A 9,795-nucleotide genomic window follows, 5' to 3' on the forward strand; every position below is an offset into this window, starting at 1 on the left:
ACTTCTGGATGGGAAAGCCAAATATAGCAAGAATGGAAAAATCTTCCCCAAGTAAATTTATAGATTTAACACCATTCCAATGAAAAAACTAGAAGGTGCCATATAGAAATTGATAAAAAGATTCTAGAATGTACTTAGACAAATCAACTGGCAAAAATTCTGAGGGGATAAAAGGAATAGTAGAGGATACCTAGGCTTTTCTCAGGTACAAACTGGGAGGAAAGTACGAAGCTGGGGTCACACAGGTCTTGGCACCACTGAAGACTAACTTACTAAGTCAGGGACCTGAAGGTCAAAGAGGGTTTGACCAGGCTAGAGACCGAGGAGGCAGAGGTGGAGAAATTAATGTTCCAAGAAGTAGCCCCTGCAAGACAGAGTACAGGCTCTGAGACACAGCAGATCCTGGAGAAGCTGGCGGTCTGGGAGTAATGGGAGATGAGGGAGAGACTGGAGGCAAATCACAAAGGGTCAAGATAAAGGGGAACAGATAGGGCTCTCTCCAGAGGGACAGACACTCTCCCCTCCACCGCTGGGACCCTAGTATGTAGCACAGTACACACAGTAGGTATTCCAGAAATAGCCTGCAGATCTTTTCATAAGTACGTTTAGGGACTTGATTGTTTTAACATCTGCAGGGTATTCAGAACTGCACGTTTCTTGTGTCGTTCTGATCCTCTGGGTGGACCCTGAGATGCTTCCAGTTTCTTAGGGAATCACAGTTATGAACAAATTTCCCAGCAGTTTGAATATCGCCCCTCTGCAGCCCCTCTTCCTCAGGCCTGTGAGGGATCACTGGCTCTTTGCTTGGTCCTCTTCTGCTTTCCCTCTGGCTTCCCAACAAACACCCCTTTGCTCTGCATAGCTCCCCTAGGAGACTGTGAGACTATATTCCCCTCAGGCTCTCGCCTTCCCCCAGCTTTGAGTGTCTCATCCCATTTACAATCATCCTAGTCAGGGATATACAATAAACATTTGTATGAGCAGCTGAAACACTTAGGATTTACATGTATAATCTAACCCAGCCGGGCTCTGACTTACATTAGGGCTTCTCACCCTAAGTCACCGGTGGCTTTAGAGTGAAAAAGGAAGAACGCCCCCCTACCCCCACCTAACTATGGTTAGGAAAAGCACCAAGCTCTTTTCTCTTCTCCCAGCTCTCTTTGCACATGCTCTTCCTTCTGCCTGGAATGTTTTTATTTATTTATTTTAGTTTTATTTATTTATTTAATTTTAACAATAAACTGGGTCTTCCTTGCTGCATGCAGGCTTTCTCTAGTTGCAGCCACAGAGGCTACTCTTCAATTGCGGTTGCAGGGCAGCTCATGGACTCCAGAACATGTGCTTCACTAGCTGTGGCGCAGGAGCTTAGTTGTCTCCCAGCGTGTGGGATCTTCCTGGACCAGGGATGGAACCTGAGTCCCCTGCATTGGCAGGTAGATTCTTAACCACTGGACCACCAGGGAAGTCCTGGAATGCTTTTTTTCCTCCTCTCCTCATGTACCTGGTTAACACCAGCTGCAACTTCAGGTGTTGGCTCAAAAGCCACCCCCTCCAGGAAGCCTTCCCTGAACACCCCACTCAGCTCTAAGCTAAGGGGCTGCAGGAGCACCTATTGCCACTGTCCCTTTAGTTGTCTGTAAACAGTGCTGGTCTTGATCACTCTTGTGTCCCTGAAGCCTAGCACACAGCCAGGCTGTTCTGCAGCTCAGTAAATACCCAGTAATGAATGAACAAATGTCAAGTGGGCAAGGAGTGGGGAAAATCATCAAAGTCCCAGATGCCAGAGACACAGGCCTGGGCTTTTTAGAGCTGGGGTCAGAGAGTTTCACGAGGGGGAAAATAACCTCTGGTCTTCTGCATGCACAGTCAAGGAGTGTACCATAACGAGAAAAACTGGCAGCCCACGAGAAGGATGGAATAACAAAAGAAACTGGTCCCCAGCTGCCTAGCTCCAGGGAACGTTTGTCAATGTGACATTCACAGAAGCCCTGCACATGTGCTGGCTGAGGGGGAGAGTCAGCCTCAGCCAGACAGAAGGAAATTCAGCTACTGTGCACATGTTAACACTGGGGGAGGGACGGCTCGGAAGGTTGGTTTTTTTTTTGTTTTTTACTTTTATAAAATCTCCAAATATGTTCTGTATTTGTTTTTACCTTTAAGGAGTGTGTGAAGTTGTGAGATGCTGTTACCAAGTTATACTGATGCAGTTCATTAAAAATCTTCTTAGTACAGGGATTTCCCTGATGGTCCAGTGGCTAAGGCTCAGTGCTTCCATTGCAGGGGGCATCTGGTCAGAGAACTAGAGCCCACAAACCTCAACTGTGTCCGACTCTTTGTGATCCCATGGACTGTAGCCCACAGGCAACTCTGTTCATGGGATTCTCCAGGCAAGAATACCGGAGTGGGCGGCCATTTCCTTCTCCAGGGGATCTTCCCGACCCAGGGATCGAACCCAGGTCTCCCACATTGCAGGCAGATTCTTTACTGTCTGAGCCGCCGGAGAAGTCCCAGATCCCACATATCACAACTAAAAGATCCCAAATGCCACAATGAAGACTGAAGATCCCATGTGCCTCAACTAAGACTCGGCACAGCCAAATAAATAAGTAAATATCTTTCTAAAATCTGCTTAATAAAAAATTGGATGCCAATTTTAGGATGCTATTAAATCAACACATCTTCTTGCTGCATCAGAAAACATTATCAGCGCTGTCATTAATCGTTTCACACCCCTTCCACCCTTTGCTCGTGTTTCTGGTTCACTCCGGTTTCCAAGGTATGTGACAGACTAGAAAATGTTTAGGGAAAAATTCTGGGTTGAGGGTAAGGAATTTAGGGCTTAGAAAATAAAACCTGGTGAACGTGAGAAGTCCATGTGTCATTTCATACTTCAGTTTGCCTTTTCTAGAGCTAGAACAACTCTTCTTTAAGTATTAGTTAATAAAATTAACAGGTGTTTAATATTAAACACTTACTATGTACCAACACACAGGACTGTAAAGGGAAACGATCGGTTCCAGTGACTCTTAACATTTTTTGTGGGGAGTTGAGGGGTATAGATTTACAGATCTTTGAAAACTGAAAAGGCAGAGGAACCAGAGATCAAATTGCCAACATCCACTGGATCATGGAAAAAGCAAGAGAGTTCCAGAAAAACATCTATTTCTGCTTTATTGACTATGCCAAAGCCTTTGACTGTGTGGATCACAATAAACTGTGGAAAATGCTGAAAGAGATGGGAATACCAGACCACTTGACCTGCCTCTTGAGAAATCTGTATGCAGGTCAGGAAGCAACAGTTAGAACTGGACATGGAACAACAGACTGGTTCCAATAGGAAAAGGAGTACATCAAGGCTGTATATTGTCACCCTGCTTATTTAACTTCTATGCAGAGTACATCATGAGAAACGCTGGACTGGAAGAAACCCAAGCTGGAATCAAGATTGCCGGGAGAAATATCAATAACCTTAGATATGCAGATGACACCACCCTTATGGCAGAAAGTGAAGAGGAACTAAAAAGCCTCTTCATGAAAGTGAAAGTGGAGAGTGAAAAAGTTGGCTTAAAGCTCAACATTCAGAAAACGAAGCTCATGGCATCCGGTCCCATAACTTCATGGGAAATAGATGGGGAGACAGTGGAAACAGTGTCAGACTTTATTTTTTTAGGCTCCAAAATCACTGCAGATGGTGACTGCAGCCATGAAATTAAAAGATGCTTACTCCTTGGAAGAAAAGTTATGACCAACGTAGATAGCATATTCAAAAGCAGAGACATTACTTTGCCGATTAAGGTACGTTTAGTCAAGGCTATGGTTTTTCCAGTGGTCATGTATGGATGTGAGAGTTGGACTGTGAAGGCTGAGCACTGAAGAATTGATGCTTTTGAACTGTGGTGTTGCAGAAGACACTTGAGAGTCCCTTGGACTACAAGGAGATCCAACCAGTCCATTCTGAAGGAGATCAGCCCTGGGATTTCTTTGGAAGGAATGATGCTGAAGCTGAAACTCCAGTACTTTGGCCACCTCATGCGAAGAGTTGACTCATTGGAAAAGACTCTGATGCTGGGAGGGATTAGGGGCAGGAGGAGAAGGGGACGACAGAGGATAAGATGGCTGGATGGCATCACTGACTTGATGGACGTGAGTCTGAGTGAACTCCGGGAGTTGGTGATGGACAGGGAGGCCTGGCCGTGCTGCGATTCATGGGGTCACAAAGAGTCAGACACGACTGAGTGACTGAACTGAACTGAACTGAAAATTATAAATGGCACTGATAAACTGTATGGTAGCCACTAGCCACATTTGGCTATTAAAATCAAAATTAATTAATTACCATGAAATACAATGAATAGTTTGGCTTCTCAGCTGTAGCAGCCACCTTTCAAGTGCTTAAGAGCTACATGTAGCCACATGTGATTACTATACAGAACTCAGGTAAGAGAACATTTCTGTTTTCATACAAAGTTCTACTGGTTAGCATTGCGCCGATATCCTTCCAGAATCAAGACTTTCTTGCTCATGTGCAATATTTTGTGTCCAACTTTACAACTTTTACAGCTTCGCAGGGTGGTGTCTGTCGGGGTTGCGTGGGGAGGCAGTGCTCTGCTGACAGCTGAAGCCTATGGATCCAAGAAAAAGGAGCCCTGACACAACAAGCTATCTGCCACCTCCATCTCAGAATACAGGATGTTGGCACAAATAAAGCAAGGAGGCTGCTACAAATTCAGCACGCTCACTGCTGTAGGTATACCTCACAGAAAATCAGGCTCTTGCGTTCCTACCTGTCTGGCCACATTCACAGAAACATCAGTTCAGGGACTTCCCTGGTGGTCCAGTGGCTAAGACTCGAAGCTCCCAACGCAAGGGGTCTAGGTTTAATCCCTGATCGGGGAACTAGATCCCACATACCATAGCCAGGAGGTTGAACGCCTTGAACTAAGAGCTGATGCAGCCAAATAAATAAATTAATTAAAAAAGAAAAAGAAACATCAGTTCATTATCCAAAAATAATTGAAGATATTAATGATTCTCTACAGTCTCTTAGAGAAAACACCAAGTATTCACCGTGTACTGCAACTCTACTTGAATTATCTTTCCCATCTTTCTTCCCTTCTCATCCTCCCACACATGGCACTTGCTTCCCTGAAGCTCTCTGTTCCTCCTTCCAAACTCTCTTCAGTTCTAGTTCTGCTGTTGCTTGTCCCCTTCCTCCCCTGCACAGCTCAGTTCTTAATTATGTAGCTCTCCAGAATGTTTCACTTGACTCCAGTGCACAAATATAGTGGCAAAGAATGACAGAAAGCTCCCAGGGTACAGCGGCCAGAAAATGTATTCCACAGTGACCCAGCCCAAGCCCTCCCTGCCAGCCTGGACTAGTCTCTCTGAGATGACTCATATTCCCACCAGTGGTTGACTGCCATCACTTCCTCTTCTGCCCACTCCTCCCAAGAGCCAGGGTCTGGGAGAAGCTCCTGACTGAGCATAGCAGAGAAGAAAATATTTTGCCTGAATGCCAGAGGGGACTGATGTCATAGGCAAAGGGAGGAAACCAGATGGGCAGGTTCATAGAATGTTTTATCCCCAGTGTTAATTGTTTTCTTACTATTTTTCACTGGGCACTGCCCTGCTCTCTCGTAGGGAGTAAATGCACGGCTTGCTGTGGGAAATGCCTTAACTCTTAACAGTCTGCCAAGGTCAAAGGATTCTTTTTAATCTGAAGACAGTCCCACTGGTGCTATTCTTATCATCACATCAGTAATGATAAATTTTATTGAGCTCCCATACAGTTTGCCTTTCCAGACTGTTCATGGGATCCTAAAGGAAATCAACCCTGAATATTCACTGGAAGGACTCATGCTGAAGCTGAAGCTCCAATACTTTGGCCATCTGATGTGAAGAGCTGGCTACTTTGGCCATCTGATGTGAAGAGCTGGCTCACTGGAAAAGACCCTGATGCTGGGAAAGATTGAGGGCAGGAGGAGAAGGGGACGACAGAGGATGAGATGGTTGGATGGCATCACCAACTCAAAGGGCATGAGTTTGAGCAAGCTCTGGGAGATGGTGAAGGACAGGGAAGCCTGACAAGCTGCAGTCCATGGGGTCATAAAGAGTCGGACAACAACACAGTGTAAATGAAATCTCCTCCCTGTGGGAAGAGCAGGTCTATCCCATGTACCTGAAGTCTCCAATGTCCACCCCTCATCACCTGCTCATGCACCTGGGATTCTGTTTTCAGTACAGAGGGGACATATAGCCTAGAGCTATCATACTTCTTTTTTCCTTTTACAGGTTTTTTTGTTGTTTTGGCTGCACTGTGTGGTGTGCGGGATCTTACTTCTTTGACCAGGGATCAATCCCATGCCCCTCGCAGTGGAAAAATGGATTCTTAACCACTGGACTGCCAGGGAAGGCCCAGTCATTATACTTCTTAACCTTCCTTCTTATATCCTCCACATGTATCTGAACTCATTGCTGTCCATCCTTTCGCAGATCACTTCCATCTGCTTCATTCCCCATCTCGGAATGATACCACTCCCTAGCCAGTGCCCCAAGCCAGAAACCTGGGAATCGACCTGGACTCTTCCTCCTTCTCAGCCCCCGTGACCAATCTATCTCCAGATCCTATGATTCTGCCCTTGGGATATCTCATCTCCTTTAGCATCTACCTCCATCACCTTCGGCTTCCCAGGTGATGCATTAGTAAAGAACCAACCAGCAATGCAGGAGATGCAGGCTCCATCCCTGAATGGGGCAGATCCCCTGGAGGAGGAAGTGGCAACCCACTCCAGTATCCTTGCCTGGAAGATTCCAAGGACAGGGGAGCCAGGTGTGCTACAGTCCATGGGATGGCAAAAAGTCAGACTCGACTAAGTGACTGAGTACACAAGCACACTATCACCTTTCATCAGCTGACTGGCATCTCTCACGCTTGGATGACAGCTGTGGTCTCCCCATTGGTGTCTCCCTGCACCCACTCTTATGATACTTCCTCGTGTAACCTGCTAGTCAATAGTCCATCTGGGACTATCTCTGTTCTTATCTACATTCACCTTTAGGCTAATCTGAGCACCCTGTCTTATCTTTCCTGAACAATACAAATCCAACTCTAATCAAAATCATTAACAGAGAATGCAGATTTTTTTAAGGTCTTTATTTGTTACAATATTGTTTCTGTTTTATGTTTTGGTCTTTAGGCCACAAGCCTGTGGGATCTCAGCTCCCCCACCAGAGATCTAACCTGCACCCCTTGCACTGGAAATCTCAACCACTGGACCACCAGGGAAGTCCTGAGAATGCAGATTTTTAATGAAGTCACAGCAGGGGGCTTACATTGCGATTACACAGCAACACTTCCTACACTGACCCCTTAATTATTTCTCCTCTTTCCCCAAGTTCTCCAATAATGGCCGCTGTTGCCACATCTCTTCCTGTCTCCCCTTCCTTCCCCCACTGTCCTGTAGCTGCCCTCCATTCAAATTAGCTCTTAGTCTCCTCCCCTACTCTTTATTTGCCACTTCCTTCTGAGAAGGTCTCACCCCAATACAACTCCTTAAAACCCTTTAATGGCTACTCACTGCCCTCAGTAGAGTCCAAACTCCATAAAACGGTCTACTAGGCCTTGCAGGCCCCAGACCTAGCTCCTTCACCCCTGCCTTTTTCCTACTTGAACTCTTTGCTCCAGCCATACTATAGAGTGATGGGGGGTTGCCCCTACTCTGTCATAAGCTCATGATCTGGGCAATCCATCACACTGTTCTTTTTGTCTAAAAAGCCTTCTTCTTCCCTATGGTTAACTCCTACTGTCCCTGAAGGCTAAACCTAAACATCTGGAAGCCTTTCTTATCATCTCTAACAATGCATAAGGCAGTTTACCCTTGTCACAGCTGTGCTCTAAATGACTGATTAGTAAGAGGTCAGAGTGATTATTACTGCATACAAACAGGGCCTAAATTATAGCATGCCCTTGATAATGCTGAATAACTAGATGAGCAAAAGCTCAAAAGGGTGTCCCCGCTTAGTGTCTGTGGCCTTAGTAGACAATGGAGCCCAGGGGCCCCTTATGCTTTTGGCTTCACTTGGGTTACAACTTGCAAAGGTTAGTAGCTGGGCTCACAGAAACAAAAGCCACCTTTGGGGTTCCCTGGATAATGCCTCTTAGCAATTTAGCTGTCTTCTTCTTAATCCAGAAAGGCTGTACTTGTCACAGCCCATTATCTGGGCACATTTTCAATGTTAGGTATGAACACCTTTGGTAATTGCAAGCTGCAAAACTTTGCACAATACAAGTTGAATCATAACTATTTGTACCTAGAGTCTTATTAGGTCACTTAGCTGACTCCATGTCTCTCTAGGAGACTACCCAACTGTCTCCACCAACACGTTCCAGGCCACACCATGTAGGAGCAGTAGGCCTCAGAGAGTGGTGTTAATACACCTAAGCACACCCCTCAAATGAGGAGGCCTCTGGACTTAAGGGTGCCTTTAGGGTACATAAGCTCCTATATACTCTGGCCAGGGCTCTTTCCTGCTTGTTTTCTGAAGGGCAGCAAAGAACATCTAGAAGCTTTACATAATCCAGAATACAACAAATGGTTCTGATTGTTTTATTTTAGAAATAATTTATTGTTTTATCCCAACTATGAAAGTAGTACATGCCAATTACAGACAATAAACACGAAAAAGCACAAATAGAAATACAGAAACCACTTGCATCAAGAGATATCTCCACAAACATTTGGGAGGTTAGCAATGAAAAAAAAAAGATGTATTCTCTTGCACAGAACTGAACAATATTGCATAACATTTTATTTCCATTTTTACCCCTAGAATACAAAAATAAAACAGTTGCAATAACAATCTTCAACTTTATAGAAATGTATGACATGTAAGTTGAAAGTTCTCACAACTGCATTTTTTAGAGACAATTAGTGTCAACCAGTTTGATAGATTCCTTCAGAATAGTTATATGTGTATATGTGCACCATTTTAACTAAATTAGCATGACCTTAATATCCTTCAAAACATCATTTAATACTTGTGTAACATTCAATATTATTGACTGAACCACCTCCTTATTATCAGGAGTTTAACTTTTTAATTGCACAGAATGCAGTGAACGCACAAAATTTGTGAGGATTTCTTACGTTCTTGTGATAAAATCCTACAGGTGGAATTACTGGGTCAAGAGGTATATGATCAAAACTTAATATATACCATCAATCTGACTTTCAAAAAGCTATACAGTCAGTAGTTATATGTGGATGTTTGAATTTTTTGTTTGATTGTAAAAGATTCAGAGGTGGTATAACTACCAATCAGCTACATTCGAGCTAAATGTTTGGTTTTATTCTCTCTCTGTTGCTATGCATTAATGGAGCTTGCTTTTGTTTCATAACTCCCTGCAACATTATGAAAGTTTTTAAATACAGAGAAATGTTGAAAGAATGGTACAGTGAACACACTGAACACATCCACCATCTAGATTCTACAGCTAACAATCTACTGCGTTTGCTTTCTCATATATTTACTCATCCATCAATCCAGACAGCCTGAGGGATCTCAGTTCCCTGACCAGGGACCAGGGACAGAACCCAGATCCCAGCAGTGGAAGCGGGGCGTCCTAATTGCTGAACCTCCAGCAAATTCCCCAGAGGTTTCATTTTTAACATGAAAAACCTTTTTTGATCAAGACTCATTCTTGTAACGTCCCCAGGTTCAATGCTCTGCACTACGGAACATAAGTGTGGAAACGTTCCAAGATGAGAATCTGAGTTCCCCAACTCTTGAAGGACT

Source organism: Capra hircus, chromosome 17 (genome assembly GCF_001704415.2).
Source record: "Capra hircus breed San Clemente chromosome 17, ASM170441v1, whole genome shotgun sequence".
NCBI classification, from domain to species: Eukaryota; Metazoa; Chordata; class Mammalia; order Artiodactyla; family Bovidae; genus Capra; species Capra hircus.